The following is a 17,846-nucleotide window of genomic DNA, read 5'->3' as shown; positions in this document are numbered from 1 at the left end:
GACTATATGCCGTACTCACTTGGGAATGCACCCACGAAGTTACACAGACAAACTAATGTTGACTATATGCTGCAATGAATAGGGAGTGCACCTACGATAGTATATAATATTATCAAGTATGGCTAAAGGAGCAATAATGAGGTATAGAACGTAGTTGTGGATGCATACCACTGTTATTCCATTAGATACTACCGTAGGAACAACCAACCGAGGCGGGTTTGAAGGTATAAATAGACAGGCGTCCTAGGTGTACTTTTTCATTTTTACATTTGACATCATTCAGGTTTTTCCGGCTATGTCGCAACTGCGTTGCAGCTGAGCCTCACCCGCCATTTGGTCTCCTGATGACTTGATTTTGGCCATTGGATTTGTCGGTGATGAGGATTCCTGAAGAATCCTGCTTGCAGCTGATCCGCATCCACTTGGTTTCCGGATGATTTGTTTTCTGCCTGCAGCTGATTTTTCGGATGGTCACCATGACAGAGAATTGGTTCATGCTCGCAGCGCCGAGAGAAGAACATGCCTGGTAGGCGCCATTTACTATCCCTTGTGATAGACTTGGTCTGCTTCATTGTTTGATTCATTTCTTTTACTCCGATTTTCGGCAGGAGCTTTTTCCGCTCTGCTTTGCTACTTGTCTCATTTCCCATGCATGATAGGCTCTGTATTCTGATTGCAGTGTGACATTGCTGTGCCCTGCTTGTTTGACTAATTTTCTCTGCTTGATGTTGCATTCTGATTACAGTTTGTCTTTGCTGCGCTCTGCCTGCTTGGTCGATTTCTTGTGCTTGATCTTGTATTCTGATTGCAGTTTGTCATTGCTGCGCTCTGCTTGATTCATTTCCTCAGCTTGTCTTTGTATTCAGATTGCAATTTGTCATTGCTGTGCATTGCTTGTTGATTCATTTCCTCTGCTTGATTACTTTTGGTTTCAGATTACAATTTATCATTCCAGCGCTCTGCTTGCTTGGTTAATTTTTGCTGCTTGATAGATTTTTCATTCAGAGTACAATTTAATTTATCATTGCTGCGTCCTGCTTGATTTTTGTTGCGTTCCGATTTTTGGCGTGAGACCGCGGTCCGACCCGCTCTGTTTTCTCTCCCACTCCTCTAAGGTGCTGGGCCTGCGTCTCCCTGGCTTGACCGGGGCCAGGCTGTGTGCCTAAAGAGGGAAAGGAGAAGGGCTTAAATCCTTTAACCCCCCAACCAGCTGCATCAATTGACCATGGAGGCAGACGTCATGGCTCAATCCGATACCACCCCCGAAGGCGACATGGAATAGCAGACTAAGATGAAGAGAGGACGTGAATCATGCGCAACCTCACCAGAGAAAGCATCAAAGCTTGCCCGTCCACCCCCTGCAAGCAGCGCAATTCCAAACTCAAACCACTACCTGGCTCTCCAAAATACCCAGGACAGTGACACCCACCCACAGGATCACAAGGCATCTGAACCCGAGACCTCTTCAGGTCCCACCAAGCGACTACAGATCCCTCCCATCATCCTGAAGAACCTAGCCAACCGCAAGGTCCTCCTGGAGCTACTGGAGGAACACTGCACCTCCCCCTTTGCAATCAAGCCCCGGTAGGACCACACCAATATTATGCTCACCGCACCAGAGGACTACAGGAGTGTGACCAGCATGCTTACAGACCAGAAAATTGAATACCACACCTTTTCATTGACCACCTCAAAAGCCCAGCGCTTTGTAATACGGGGACTCCCAGAAAACGCATCCCTTGGGCACATCACTCAAGACTTATCGGAACTTGGACTTCCAGTCAAAAACATAACACAGATTGCCTCTCCAGCGGACAAGAACAAGAAATTTCCCTTCTTTGTGGTAACCCTGTCGGCAAGCCATGATGGGAAGCCAGCAGACCTCTCAGCAGTCACACTGCTGAGTCATCTGCAGCTGCACCTGCACCGTCACCAGGGAAGCTCCTAGAGGGAAACGAGGACCAGTCATGTGCTACAACTGCCAGCGCTTGGGGCACACGTCCGCTTTCTGCCACCAGAAGCCAAAGTGTGTACGCTGTGGAGGTGAGCACACCTTCAACCAATGCACAAGAAACCGGGAAACCGAACCAGCAATATGTGCCAACTGCGCCGGTCCACATCCAGCAAGCTTTTGCGGCTGTCCCTACCTGCAGAAAGCAAAGAAGGAAGGACCGCGCAAACCCTCCCAACCACAAAAGACTTCCCTACACTCAACAACAATGGACCAGGGACAAAGGAAAACTTCCAAACCTGCATTGTCACACAGGATCCCAACTGGCAATCCAACCAACAGCCAGCGCAACGCGCGCATGGATGGAAGAACATAAGCAGAAGCAACAGGACCCAAACAGGACAGCCCACCACCAACAACTGCCCTAGCACCATCCTGTGAAATAGGCACAGCCATCAACTGGCAGGAACTCATCACGAAGATTGCGAAAACAGTTGCAGACATGAACATCCACCCTGTGGTGACAATGGTGGCGAATCTTATCGCCGGACTTTTCCAGAGTGAAGAAAACACCCGCAATGGCAGCAAAATCTAAAGGAAACTCCTCCTCTTGATGCGGACTGCTAACAGCATTCAGAAGAAAACTGCAGAACTCCTGCACCTGATGGAAACCTTGGATATGAGTATAGTGCTTATCTCCGAGACCCACCTCCAAGGAAGCCAGAAGTTCAACATAGCAAACCACAGGGTGTACCGCACAGATCGCTCCACTGGAGCCAAATGTGGAGGAACAGCGGTGATTGTCAGCACAAAAGTGAATCACCACGAGATCTCACTGTGAGAATTTGGCCTGGTATATGATGTCCACTATTCTAGTGGGCACCCTGTATCAGTCCAAACAACCCTATGGTGATGGTTGTAAAGTCAACCTTATAGACCAGCTATCCTTGTGGCAGCATGGACAAAGCAGTCTTAGACTAAAACTTCAGAGAGCATGTGAAGCCAGCTGTTTTACCAATAATAATCCCTTGAATATTAAATGAAAGGACACCACACAAGGTGTATATCAAATATATATTTATTTATTACTAACACAACCCCTCTGCACTCTTTATGAGGTCAGAGTTCGAGATACAGCACAAGTTACTCAATAAGCATACTATAAGTTGCACAAATACAATTCTGCCCTGGGGGCTTCACGAACCATATACTAAGTAAGTGGTATAAGAACCACTTCAAGAAAGGTGAATAGGCCTAGAGCCTGGAGAATCGCTTGGGATACATTGGACAACCAAAGGTTAGGAAGTAGGAGACCCACAGGATGCGTGTGCTGTGTCTAAACACACACGCGAGTTACCATAGAGTTATAATAGGAACGTAAAAGTTGCAAAGTAGTATATTTCAGACACTTCCGGATGGACTACGGGAAGGCCCTGTTAAACTGGGACACTTGGATAGTTAATACCCATGGGAGCACGGAGTACTCGAGTTACCTCACCCTTGGACGCCGTGTGCATAGGTGTCTTTCGTGTTGGGTTTCTTCACTGAATCCTAAGGAGAGCCGCAAGATAGTGCTGCAGGCGACCAGGAGGAAAGTGTCCGGGTGGATCGGAGTCGAGAAGAACCTGAAAACAGAGGGAACAGAGTCTGGGTCACTAGCCAGTGACCAGGAAGGAACCAGGCGATGTTGAGATGCAATCAGGTGAAGAGGTGAAGCTTGTCTCTGCAGCCACGAGGTCCAGGAGGTGTCGGCGATGACAAGGAGCAGGAATCGAGCTGTCCCACGACGGATCTAGCTATTGGTGGTGTCGGTATCCGGATTAGATCCAACAAACCTTGGAAAATGCAATCCATGCAGGATTGGAAGATTGGCTTCTGTTCAGACCAGCAAGGTCTGGGGAGCTTCTCTTTTGTAGGGACGCTGGAGCAAGACTGGAGCTACCAGGCAAGCTGTGTTGATTAAAAGTTTCATCTTCGTAGGGCTCACTAGTCAGCGGGCTAGCAACCATGAAGACGCGTTGAGCTGAAATGCAGGCGCAGGCCCCATGTGGCACTCGTGGAGGGCTGAGCTTTGGTGCAAATGCTGCTCGGATCTGGGGCTTCTCAAACCCCAATGCACAACTTCGAGGGTACCTCTGAATCTGCACAGTTAGCAAAAAGCATGTAGTCCAGGATGTTCGGTCCCACATCTCTTGTGTCCGCCACGGGTCTCAGCTTTGCTGTGAATGTGGGTTGGAGTCGAGAAGTCTGGAAGTCCAGTTCCTGAGTCGCTGAGTCTTCGGGTTCCGGCAGGAGTGTTGACAAAGCAAACCAGCAAGTTACTGGTGGTGCCTGTTTGCACAGGGTGGTCACTCCTTGACCACAAGGGAGATGTCTTCAGTCTTCCAGTCAATATGGAACGTCGAAGTTCCAAGAGTTTCGTTTCAGAATTTCTTTCCAGGATAATCTAATGTCTCTAGACACAGCTCCTAACTTTATACCAAACTAAGGGACTGGATTACCTGCTAGGTCCCTCCTATGGGTGGAACCTGAGAAGGGGGTGGTTACACCCCTTTCTCTTTGTCCAGTTTCGTGCCAGAGCTGGGCTGGAGTGCCCCAGCAACTGATTTGAACCGGGCTATGCATGGAGCACCTTGTGTGCCCCAGGCAGTGTCTGGAAAAGCATCTTTTCATTGAACCCAACCTGCCTCAATCCACTACAGGCTGTCTGGGGAGGTGCTCCCTCGACAGGAAACCTATTGTCCAGGCCTCCCCTGCTGGAGTTTCGTCCAGCAGCAGGAGGTCAGACTCGTGTCTGTGGCAGCAGCATCCATTTTTTGAGGCTGAGGCTCTGTTTAACTTTAACCGAGTAAAGCAGTAACTACATGTCTTCTCCCGTTAGAAGGGTGGAATGCTACTCCACGGTGGGGGGGGTAGTATTCCAAAGTGTTTGACACCTTACACGACATGTTTTGATAAAGCCAAACCAAAGTTAGCATTAACCGCAAGGAATATAATGCACTTAGGAGGATATGGTATGACTATATCATAGAACAGCTATAAGGACATGGTTCCGAAAGCTGCAGGCAGGCTCAGCTCATGCTAGAGCACCATCTCACATGAAACCAAGCACTCTGCCTTCAGGATTGTCAAGCCCTGCCATAGGAGAGACTTATAGGTATATATGTGTCTATATATAAGGGTAGATATAGGAATACTATATCTAAGCAAGGGGTGATTACACCACCTTGCCCAAGCTGAGTGATCAGCCTGTGGTGTCAGTTTGGATGGCCAGCCAGGGGTGGCATAATTCATGCTGCAGCCACTGGTAGGCCTTGGATGCACCTATGCCCTGGGTAACTATGGTACACTATACAGGGGCTCACAAGGTGACCCAATATCCAATTAGATATGTACCTAAAGTACATGGAGTCCTTTTTACAGAGAGAGCAGATAGCGTGGGCCCCTGAGTAGCAGGATCCCAGGCCAACTAAGTAAAAAACCAGCTAAACACTAGGCAAAAAGTTGGGGTAACCCTATAGTCAGATATCCACCTTCCTACACTCATTACCACCAGTGGGGAATATTGAAGCAACTGGCATACAGATCCAGACATCTGCAGGCATGCTACGGCTGATTGCCACCTACTCACCACCAGGCAAGCTAAGCCCTAAGGACTTGGATGCTTTACTGGACCCCAGCATCCCAACATTAATTGGAGGCGACCTTAATGTCAAGCACCAGTGCTGGAACTCTTGCACGGTAGACAGCAAAGGACACGCCCTACTTGCCCACTCAAAGAAGGAGGACTTTGTAGTGGCCGGCCAGACTCAACCAACACACTATCCAGGCTCTGCACTGCATAAACCGGATGTTCTGGACATCGTTGTCATAAAGAATCTCTCCCAGTCTATCGAGCTTGAAACCTTAACAGCGCTGACGTCTGACCACAACCCAGTGTTGATCACAGTTGGAGAAGTACTTGAAGACCAGCAACAGGGCATGAGGCACAACTTCAAGAATGCAGACTGGTGCCTATACAAGAGAAGCTTGGAGGAGAGACTGGTCCCTGGCCCCCTACGCGGCATTGAAGATATTGACCAGGGGGTTCACCACTTCACAGCTGCAGTCCACACTGCTATTGAGCGCAGCATTCCTGAGCAGAAACTCCTACGATGCTCTATCTACGCCTCCCGAAGGGCATCACGCAGTCGATAGCTAACAAGAACAGAGCCGGGAGAGAGTGACAAAGGAATCGCACCCCTGACCTGCTGAAGAAGTACAATGATCTGACAAGACAGCAAAGACAGTAAGCCCTTGCATGGCGGCTGCAATGCGTTCCGTCTTTTAAATCTTTTTCTAGTGTGCATTTGACTTTTGGTGTTTTTTACCTACCTACTTTTAACAGGGAAATCTGCTCTCTGGGGGATTGTTATTTAGAGAACATTATCTTTGCTGGCAGTAATTTTTGGGGCATTTTGAAGCCGGTCCTTGGTCCACCGCGGTCACTTAGCGACCGATTGTTGTGGAGGGACGCGGCTCCTCCCCCTGCCTACGTCATGTCTGCAGACGGCACGGCACTTAACGGGTGGAGATTCAGGCGGCACTCGAGACAGTAAGCCCTTGCATGGTGGCTGCAATGCGTTCCGTCTTTTAAATCTTTTTCTAGTGTGCATTTGACTTTTGGTGTTTTTTACCTACCTGTTTTAACGGGGGAATCTGCTCTTGGGGGGGAATTGTTATTTAGAGAACGTCATCTTTGCTGGCAGTAATTTTTGTGGCATTTTGAAGCCGGTCCCCGGTCCACCACAGTCACTTAGCAACTGATTGTTGTGGAGGGACGCGGCTCCTCTTCCTGCCTACGTCATTTCTGCAGATGGCGCAGCACTTAACGGGTGGAGATTCAGGCGGCGTTCGAGACAGTAAGCCCTTGCATGGCGGCTGCAATGCGCTCCGTCTTTTAAATCTTTTTCTAGTGTGCATTTGACTTTTGGTGTTTTTTACCTACCTGCTTTTAACGGGGAAATCTGCTCTTGGGGGGAATTGTTATTTAGAGAACGGCATCTTTGCTGGCAGTAATTTTTATGGCATTTTGAAGCTGGTCCCCGGTCCACCACGGTCGCTTAGCGACCAATTGTTGTGGAGAGACGCGGCTCCTCCCCCTGCCTACGTAATTTCCGCAGACGGCACGGCACTTAACTGGTGAAGATACAGGCGGCGCGCGAGACAGTAAGCCCTTGCATTGGCGGCTGCAATGCGTTTCGTCTTTTAAATCTTTTTCTAGTGTGCATGTGACTTTTGGTGTCTTTTACCTACCTGCTTTTAACGGGGAAATCTGCTCTTGGGGGGAAATTGTTATTTAGAGAACGTCATCTTTGCTGGCAGTAATTTTTGTGGCATTTTGAAGCCGGTCCCCGGTCCACCACGGTCACTTAGTGACCGAAAGTTGTGGAGGGACGCGGCTCCTCCCCCTGCCTACATCATTTCTGCAGACGGCACAGGACTTATTCCGATGGTTACCCGGCCGCACAACGAACACGCGCAGCGGGCGTGCCAAAGGCAAGCCCGTCTGCGCCCGTCCGCGTCCCGGAGGCGGCCGGAGCCGGGCCCTCTGCTGGTGGAAAGCCATCTATGAATAAGGTACTTATATATGACAGGGAAACTCTTCTAGAGCTAAGTACTCGCTTTCAATGTAAGAAAGCTGTGAATATTGAGACGAATTGTTCAAGTCCTGGGTGTCGATACTGCAGTTGAGATAGCGTCAATGATATCTCTAGTATACAGCACGAAGTCTATATTCAAGGACAGGAAGAGCCAGTTGCTACACTTGAGCACCAACAATATTTTGAGGGTCTACTTTTAAACTGTCGCTCACTTAATAAACATGCCTTGCATACCTATGATATACTGGCTGAAACCAATCCTGATGTGTTGTTTCTGACTGAAACATGGCTGTCCGCCTCATCTTATCCGACTATAGCTTCAGCAATCCCCCCGGTCAACTTGATTACTAGGAAGGATCGGACTGGAAGCAAAGGAGGTGGGCTTACCATTATCAGTAAAGAGGGCATAGCTATTACATGTATTCCCATGGAGGACATTGAAAAGACGGAATGTTTATGTTTTCAGGCTTCTTTGTTCCCCCATCAGTGCTTGGCGGGAGTCCTTGTGTGTAGACCCCCAGGGCATGCAGGAGCTTTACTAAAGTCTATTGGTGACGCTTTTGCTCCTTTGGCTCTTAGATTCAAACATTTTATGATTCTGGGAGACTTTAATATACACTTGGAGTATAAGGATAGCGCAGAATCTTCCTCCTTGTAGGAGTCAATGAGTGCGTTTGGTATTGTGCCATACATATCCGCCACCACACATGAGAAGGGCCATACCCTTGATCAAGTATTTGCAAACTGTTTCATTCAGACAGAGCCCCCCCCTACCCATACCCTGGTCTGATCATTATCTGATCAGTTTTAAGCTACCCAAAGTGACAAAGTATGTGCAGGCCCAAGTTAAGCAGCCATCCTTCATTTCCAGAGCGTTTTATAAGATCACTCCAGAGGTTTTTAAATGTGAATTAGATCTTTATCCTGCTACTCTTATTGGTGATATAGACCTGGATGCTGAAGCTTTGTTAAAATGGATTGCACAAGGTACCCTGTCCCTGGCCACTCCTATCTCACGTCCTATAAGAATAATTAGATCTTCAGCTCCTTGGTTCACTGACACGTTACGTCAGTGCAGAAAAGATTGTAAACGTCAGGAAAGAGTTTGGAGGAAGGATTTTAAAGCGGAAAATAAAATGAATTATAAAAAGGCTTTACAAGGGTACCATAAAAAGATACAGGAAGCTAAGAAGAGTTTCTTTGCTTCAAAAATTGTTTCTGCAGGAAACAAAAGCAGAGAGATCTTTGACATTGTTAGAAGCTTTTCCACACCTAAGGCTGCAATTAGGCCTGCCTCTCCTTCGGATGAGTGGATTGGGAATTTAGCTAATTTCCTTTACACTAAGATACTGTCTATACAAGCTTTGTTCAATGATTCTGACTTGACAGATGTGCGGACCCCTCTACAGGCTGTCCCCCAGTGTCGGGAATATGGGTGTTCTCTCTCTATCTTTCCACCTATGCCAGTAGAGACATCTCTAGCAATAATGAAGGGACTGAAATCAGGATCGCCTGTAGATCCCTGCCCGGCCAATTTTTTGGCTTCTATGGCAGAGATTTTGAACCGCACTGTTAATCGTGTGCTGAACACTTCTCTTCTTAGTGGACGGGTCCCAGCCGGATGGAGTGTGCGATAATAATCCCATTATTAAAAAAACCTGCGGCGGATCCTATGGTCCTTACTAACTATAGACCTATTTCACTTCTGTCTTTCTTCGAGAAAACAGTTGAAAAATACGTCCCCACAGTAATCAGCAATTTTGCAGTGGCTAATAATCTGTTTCACTTTAGCCAGTCTGGCTTTAGGCAGAATCTTAGTACTGAGACGGCATTACTGGAGGTATCTGAATCCATCAAAGAGACCCTGGATGTAGGTGGCAAAGCGGTTTTGGTCCTTTTGGACCTTTCCACGGCATTTGACACCGTTCCCCATGGCCACCTCCTGCAGAGACTGAGGGAATGCTGGCTTGAGGGCACGGTGTTGAAGTGGTTTACTTCCTTTTTAGAGGGCAGAAATCAGGAGGTTTGGGCACCCCCTTTTTCAGCCAGAGTGCCGACTTTGAGTGTGGGTGTGCCTCAGGGCTTTATTCTGCGCCCTGTACTCTTTAACCTACACATAGCCCCACTAGCATCATTGGCGGAAGATAATGAGGTCTCGATAATATCATACGCTGATGACACCCAATTGCTGTTCACATGCAGGAAGGGTGAGGAATTCAATGGGGAGAAGATCAATAAGTGCCTAAAATTATTTTTTGACTGGTTTAAACATAATCATCTGAAATGTAACACAGACAAATCTGAAATCATCTTTTTTGGCTCCCCCCGCTGGATGTCTGGAAACAATGGTGGCCCCAAGATATGTTGCATCCCCTGTCCGCGGTTAGGACTGTTAAAAACTTGGGTGTAAAAATGGATGATGCCCTCTCCATGGCACCTCAGGTTCAGTCGTCAATCGGAACTTGTTTTGGTCTGCTGAAGATGCTCCGGAGATTTCTATTTCTACTACAGATCGAACACAGAAAAATGGTTATTCAAGCACTTATTATCTCAAGGCTGGACTATGCCAACGTTCTATATCTTGGCCTTCCGAAGTTCTTACTTAATAAACTGCAGGTGGTGCAGAACGCAGCAGCCAGGGCTGTCTTGAGCTTAGGGCCTAGAGACCGGATCTCTCGCCATCTTAAGAATTTGCATTGGCTACCGGTACGCAGTAGAATCCGCTTTAAACCTCTGGCCCTCACTTTTAAGGCCCTGCATGGTATAGGTGCACATTATATCTCTAGGAGAGTCTCTTTTTATGTACCTGGCAGATCCCTCAGATCTGACCATCAACATCTTATGGTCACCCCTAAACATCTTAGAGCCCGCAAAGGTGATCGCTCCTTTCAAGTGCTAGTGGCTGGACTGTGGAATAAGCTGCCTCTCTCACTTAGACAGGTCACTTATCTGCTTGCTTTCCAGAAACAACTGAAAACCTGGTTGTTTCAGCAAATAAACTAATATTTACATTGTCTATCTGGTCTTCTTTTCTCTCTCTTCCTTGTCCCCGCCTGCTCTGGGCCTTCCTCTGTTTCAAGTGCCGGGACACTCTTTTGAGTAGCTACGCGCTTTAGAAATCCTTTTTAACATAACATAACATAACATAACATAACAAGATGCAAATAAGCCAGCACAGAGGTGAAAAATGGGAAGCAGCTACAGCTAACTTGAAGGACTCAGACAACTCTCTCTAGAGAAGGACCCAACGCTTTGCTGGGAAGAAGGAACCAAAGCCACCGATACAAGGGAAGACTCACTTGGCCTACACCAACAGGGACAAGCCCGAGGTTCTCGCTGACACACTGGAGGCATCCTTCAGGCCTAACCAGCCAAGCTAACTGGCAACAGAAGTCGAACAAGAGGTCACTAAGCACCACCGGGAGCACCCAAGAGAAACAGAAGCTGCAATCATTGAGGAATGCTCAGTGGGCGAATTACTGGCCCAGGTAAAGACACTAAAAAATGGCAAGGCACCAGGAAAGGACAGAATAGCCAACCAAGCCATCAAGATGCTCCCAGATACAGCAGTGGATCATCTTGCGGAGATATTCAACGCGTGTATGCAGCACCAGTATTTCCCTATCGCCTGGAAAGAAGCAAGAGTCATCGTATTCCCCAAGGCTGGGAAACCACTATGAGATCCTGCAAATTACCGCCCCATAAGTCTGCTATCTGGCCTATCAAAGCTCTTTGAAAAAGTTATTGTCGCCCGTCTCGTGGACTTTGCAACAAGCGAAAACCTCCTCGCCAAAGAACAGTTTGGGTTCCGGAAAGACCACTCAACCAACCATCAACTACTCAGAGTTGTGGACATCATTAGCCATGGATTCAACATCAACAAGTCTACAGGAGTAGTCTTTCTGGATGGAGCCAAAGCGTTCGACCGAGTATGGCATGAGGGACTGCTTTACAAACTTATGAAGCTCAAGTTTCCAAGCTACCTGGTTAAGCTGCTGACCAGCTACTTGTCAAAACAAACCTTTCATGTGGCGGTACGAGAGTAAGAATGCTTAACGCCACGCCCAATTGTTGCTGGAGTGCCTCAGGGATCTATCCTAGGACCATTCCTCTTCAACATATTCACGAACGACATCCCCACTGACCTAAAGAAAACTGATCTTGCCCTTTATGCCGATGATGTTGCAGTCCTCTCCCAATCCTTCAGCGACAAAGAAGTGGCTAAGAACCTTGAGATATCGCTCTGCAGACTCTCTGAACGGTACAGCGAGTGGCAGATCACCCTGAACACAAGCAAAACCACTGCAACATTATTCACCAGGAAGCTGAACAGGAAACATCCACAGATCTTCCTCAATGGGGAAGAGATCTTATGGGAAAACAGCAGCTCCTACCTGGGGGTGACTCTGGACTCCAAACTCAGCTGGAGAAACCACATAGAAAAGACTTGCCAGAAAGCAGCAACCAAACTGGCAGCATTATACCCACTCCTGAAGATCAAGTCGATGCCCATGCAGAGCAAGCTGCGAGCAATCGCCGCAATAATTCGACCAACTATGACATACACTTCACCTATTTGGAGTGGCTGCCGCCCGCAGCTTCGGAAAGACCTACAGAGACGGCAGAGCAAGGCCTTATGGATTGCAGCAGGTGTTCCTATGTTCACACGAACATCAGACCTCCACCTAGGCGTTGAGATGTTGGACGACCATCACCTCAAACTCAACAGGACATTCTACAAAGGACTGGAACCAAAAAGAAAACCCACTGATCAAGAAACTTGCAGATATTTCTACAAACCCATTTGACCGCTACCCGCGGCCCATTGAAGCGCTAACCCTGTGAAACTGAAACAGCAACACAACATCCAAAAAACTCATCACTGCCTGAAGGCAAACGCCTGGCAGGTACGCAAAACTCATAACTGCCAGACGGCAACCGCTCCCGCAGGCACCCAATGCTCATCACTGTCCGAAGGCAACCGCCGTTGCAGCCATCGAAAGCTCATCACCCCAGAGGACATTTGACAGGTGAAAACGGGACTCTGCGATAAAACTTGCTGACACTTCTGCAAACCAAATTGCCCGCAACCCCCGGCCTATCACAGCGTTGACCTTGTGATACAACCTCAACTGTGACAAAGAGTCACACATCAATAAGACAAACTAAACAGTGACTAAAAACTCCAAATGAATGTGGAGTAATGAAGCTACCACCTCGGTATCCAAAACCTCACCACTGTCAGAAGGAATCTGACAGACGAAAACAAGATACAGACTACATCCTGCCAGCAGACGCCGAGTAAAGTTAGTACCGCCGATAGCCCACACCAAGTTAGTACTGCCGATAGCCCATGCCAGAGATGAGGACAGTTATCTATTCTGAGGGGTGAGACTTAGTGGTAGGTCCTGAATATTGGAGCAGTGGCAGTTAGCAATGACTGCTTATTGCGGTTATATTGTACAGCTAAATGATAAGTCAGCCTTTTATCGCGCTAGTATAACTACTTGACATTTATATCAAATCAGAACAGGGACGGTAGGTTTCTTATATCGCGCCAAGCGAGGGACGCGAGCAAACAATGTTGGAATGCAGGGTAATGACATAGTATACATGGGCTTTATATGGTTTCACATGTGGGGGCATAGAGGTTGCCTAAAAAGAATGCCTTTATGGTAACACTGCCCCCCGTGTACATGACATCTGAAGCAATCGTACCCTGCAAGTCCATGTGGTGCATGGAGCTACATAAATCAGCTAACTGAGGAGTGAACATTTTGCGCAATAAAAACAATCCACACTTATATCTTTACTAGCAAAAAAGGTCACTTTATTTTAGACAGTCAAAAACAGAATATCAATTTCCTTGCATTTATTGCGACAGAAAGAAAACACATTGTTACATTTCCCCCAAACATTTTCCATAATGACTTTAAAACCAAAACCTTTTTCCAACAAGTTATCAATTGATACCCCCAATACTGTACAATTCCGAACCATTGTTTTTCTCTTCATTATTTTTTCCTTAGCCATTCTTTCTCCTAACCAGAGGGAAAGGATAAGCCCGCTCTAGACTATCCTAACCCCCCCACAGAGCGCCACCCAGGAAAACCAGAGAGTTTTTCTGGCTCCACCCAAAATGTGAAAGAAAATTACAGTTATTTTATATTGCTATCACACCACAAGTTTACACCCCCAAAAACCCGCCAACAAATCTCTTAATTCCATCAAGTAATAGACTTGGCTCATCTGAGACAGATGTACTCCATCATCTCGAAAAAGGTGTAGTTCCTTATGTTCAGGGGCCAAAACTCTAATTCCCATAGCCGTGCAATATATTTTCATTGCTCTATTTAACTTCCTGCGAGCTTTCTCCACTGCAGCATGGTTACGAGCCCTTCTCCATTGCTGACGATAAATGAATTCTGTCCACACCACAGAAGTACCTGACCAGTTGTCTTTTTTTTACGACAGCTAAATCTAGTTTCATCCTTTTTATTAGCATTAAACCTGAAAGCTCGACAAGATCATTCTCGCCTAAATGGATAATCAAGAGATCTAGAAATCCACTCTCCTGTGACAACTTTGAAAGCAAAGGAAATAGATCTCCCCATTTCATCCCACCCAATCTCTTCCAAAATACTTCATGCCCCTTGCTGTGTAATCCCAAGGCTCTGCCACAAATTTGTTGCTCCGCAAATGTAGCCGACCATTTGACAAAAGAATGTCCTATAATCCAGGTCCTCATTTTTCTTGGTAACGAAAAAACTCGACCTAAGGTGAGAAAAAGAATATTAGACATATCAAACTTAATGCAGTCATTGACGAATATATTGAAAACAACAATCAGATTTCCATCTACCTATTTTTTGTATCTCCTCCCGCCCCCAACCCAGCCTTGACGCCTCAGTAGCAGCCCCAATTCTGAAAGAGTGTGTCCCAAATAACAAGGGGTTTTTGCCTGCTAAAGTTAAAACCTTCCTCAAACCTGCTAGCAACTGGAAACAGGTAATATTGTCCCCATTAGGATGACAAAATATCACCCCATGCCAAAAGGCCGGAGACAGCAAAAAAGATTCCCATTTACCCAGCGGACAACAACCCACAACTCCGCTCCCACCCAACTGAATCCATGTCCCTTTACCCATTTGATCTGTTTTTGACTGTCGCAACCAAATTCTCAAAACAAAACCATTCAAAACCTGTATGTCAGTAGTTTGTATGCCCTTCTGTCCCCTTAAACCGAGCAATTCCGATACTCGAAATGCCCCAAAGAACAACCATATCATACAAAGCCGAAACCTAATCACCTCCCACCCATTAAAACAGCAACTGGGCAAATACACTAAAAGCTACTGTAAAAGACTAAACGTAATTGGCTCCCGCAAAGGCAATGGATGAGCCTTGATTTTACTGAAACCTTTCAACATCCTACGTAATAACACCCCACCCTTTAACTCTATCCCAAAAAACAACTGGCCATAAAAAGAAATCCCAGAAAGCTTGCCCGCAATTGTAGTATGTGACAAACCATTGTCCATCAAGGACAGAACAAACTGTAAAATGAACTCTTCGTTACCAACCGATAAACCGCATTGATTCTGTGATGAAGCAAAGCTTAAAAACTCAGACCACGCCTGGTGATAACTGCGTCTGGTGGACGGAGCAATGGATTGTTCCACCAGCTCAGCAATCCTCAATCCCCCAGTACCCAGATGTCTGAAGGAATCGCCGTTTTGCAGCTGTCCGCCCTTGGAAATGTCTGCCTGTGACGACATTCCCGCCCCGCTTCCTGCATAAACTAACTAAGCACTCCCCCTTTCCTCCTACTGGCCAATTGTGCTAGGTGGATTGTTCCACCGCGCGAATCCTCCCAGGGGGACATCGGCTCGTGCCACGTCCCCCTGGGACTCATTGTCCACAAGTGTTAATCACTTGATACTTGATACTAAGTCGGAAAAGGATGATGGGTCCCTTCCATCGTGCCGAGCTAGGGATGCTCGCATAATATTGGTATGCACGGACATGATACAGCATAAGTGGGCTGAATATTGTTACAATGTGGGGGTGCTGCCCCCGTGTGGATGATATCTGTAATAATATCACCTGCAAAACCATGCAAATACTGAATGATGGGGCCTCTTCTCTTATGGCGAGGCAACTTTACTGTGATCATGTGTTTTCGGCAATAATGTTACATAGACAGTCATTTAATGCCATCTCTTGTGTTATATACAATATTGTTGTTCGGTATAGGATATGCTGAGTCGCTCCTTAGGATACAGTTATTCCTACAGAATCCATATTCCTGCAAAATACTAGTCAAAAATAACAATGTTGGAGACCAAACCTTTTTAAAGATAGGTTTAACTAGTATGCGGTCCCCACGTTATCTTGTTTTTAAAATGGTTTAGCCAATTTGAATGGATGGGTCCCTAGCATATTGCCTTTTTGTTTTTCTAAGGACTAAGGAAAACTCCTTAGTCCTTAGAAAAACAAAAAGGAACTAAGGAAAACTCCTTAGTCCCTGGCATATTAGTGACAAAACTCAAAGGATTAATCCACAAGGTGTTGTCAGGATCCCAAAAACGAATGAACCAAGGATTGAGATATTAGAAACAAAACGAGCATATGACAAGGTACGCCATTGAGAACTTAGTCCATAGTAGTCTACCAGCGATACAGGGGACAGTAGGTGAATATGTGGTCCCAATGGATTTAGTAATTCTAACTATGGCATTGTGTCCTTGACATGTAGAGATCGGTTGCAATAGGACACACCACGGACTCACCACGCCCCAGAGTACTGAAGGCTTACAACTCATTGGAGGAGTTTCCAACTGTTAGGATTATCGATTATATTGGCAGACTGGCTTTTTAAGGTAAATATTTATATCTCAAAGCAACCTAGTATAGATGCATGACATTTATTACAGTTCTAATAACAGGTTACCAATAATGTTCTTTTTTCCTTACTACCCTTGTAGATAACCAGGATTCCAAATTTATTTTGTGAAACTAGTCTCCTGTGACAGAAAGGCTAAACAGCATGTGAACTTTAGTGCTTCAAAAAAATGTTGTGCTTAGGGCCCACAGGTAAATAATAAGAGGCTTAGCCATAGGTCATTAACTTGGCGATCCACCCAGTAAATAGAAACAGTTATCTGTGGATGACTATATTAAGGAGTAGTATATATATATTTTTTGTACTGTGCTGCGGCTGTGACTATCTCTATGTATTGTAGAGTCTCTGTTTACATACTATTATTCTTTTTGTTCAAATGCTCACCTTAACTTTCCACTATGTGACAGGGGCTGTGAGTGGGTCGCTCCCTTTTTTCACTTTTTCTTCCAGCGATTATCTAGAAGTAATGTGCTGTTCGGGCACGCTCACATGTCTATACTTGAAAATGTTGATAAATCTGCACCTAAGTCTGACAGTCTGTCTGAGAGCGCTTATACATGGCACTTTTGCTTGTAGTAACTATACATATATCCATGAGGAGAAATGTAAGATATCTCCTGGGGTTTATTTAGATTAAATCAAGTTTTTACTTAATCAGTGTCCCCTTTTTTCCGTGTTACAGACCCTATGTCTCCCCCCTTCCTTCTACCCATTATAAAGTGTAAAATAACAGGTCCTGAAGAAGATGGCGTAGAAAGTAAATTAATGCCATTGAAACGTGCGTTGACCAGCAAGAGTGCCATCCCAGTTACCAGCACAGCAATCGAGGGTTGATGTTCTCACCCAGATTTTTTTTCCATCTGTGCATGAAGTGTTGATCTGGGGTGTAGAGTGTGAGAGTGTAGTATGCAAGGGTTTGGTTGTGGAACTGTATGAGGTGATAGTATGTGTGGGGGTGTATGTGAATTTTTCAATGTTTCGTAAACAATTGTGATTTTTAGCTGTCATCACTTGTATAGCACTAGATGAATTATGAAGACAAATAAATGTGAATTCAAGTGCAACAAATTGTATATCATTAATAAGGTGAAAATCTTGTTAAAATAGTAAGATTCCAAAAACAAAAAATTATAAATGAAATAAAAACTATAAGAAAGACCATTTGGTCTGTGTGGAAAATCATGTTGCGTATCCCCCAATATAGAGCTTTGTTAAGCCAGTGATTAAAGAAATATAGGTCTAGAGGGTACTTCATATACAGTGTTGGTCTTTTTTCCCCCTGTGCTCTGACCTTTTTGAATTATTCCTTTCAGGGGGGTGCCTAACTCATGTTGGTTCCCTAAGGTTT

At 45.9% G+C, this 17,846-nt stretch overlaps 1 protein-coding gene across 1 annotated transcript in view; it reads left to right on the top strand.

Annotated features, from left to right (window-relative positions):
* Positions 1-301: 301 nt before the first annotated feature.
* The window catches only part of LOC147748885 (uncharacterized), a 29,217-nt gene continuing 11,672 nt past the window's right edge, over positions 302-17,846 (top strand). The window contains exon 1 of the mRNA XM_086936492.1: positions 302-526. The gene's annotated coding sequence lies outside the window, so the exon portion shown is untranslated. The remainder of the gene's footprint in view (positions 527-17,846) is intronic.

Source organism: Lissotriton vulgaris, chromosome 1_1, assembly GCF_964263255.1.
Source record: "Lissotriton vulgaris chromosome 1_1, aLisVul1.2, whole genome shotgun sequence".
NCBI classification, from domain to species: domain Eukaryota; kingdom Metazoa; phylum Chordata; class Amphibia; order Caudata; family Salamandridae; genus Lissotriton; species Lissotriton vulgaris.
The sequence above is the reverse complement of the archived record's forward strand: the minus strand, read 5'-3'. Positions and strand labels throughout refer to the sequence as shown.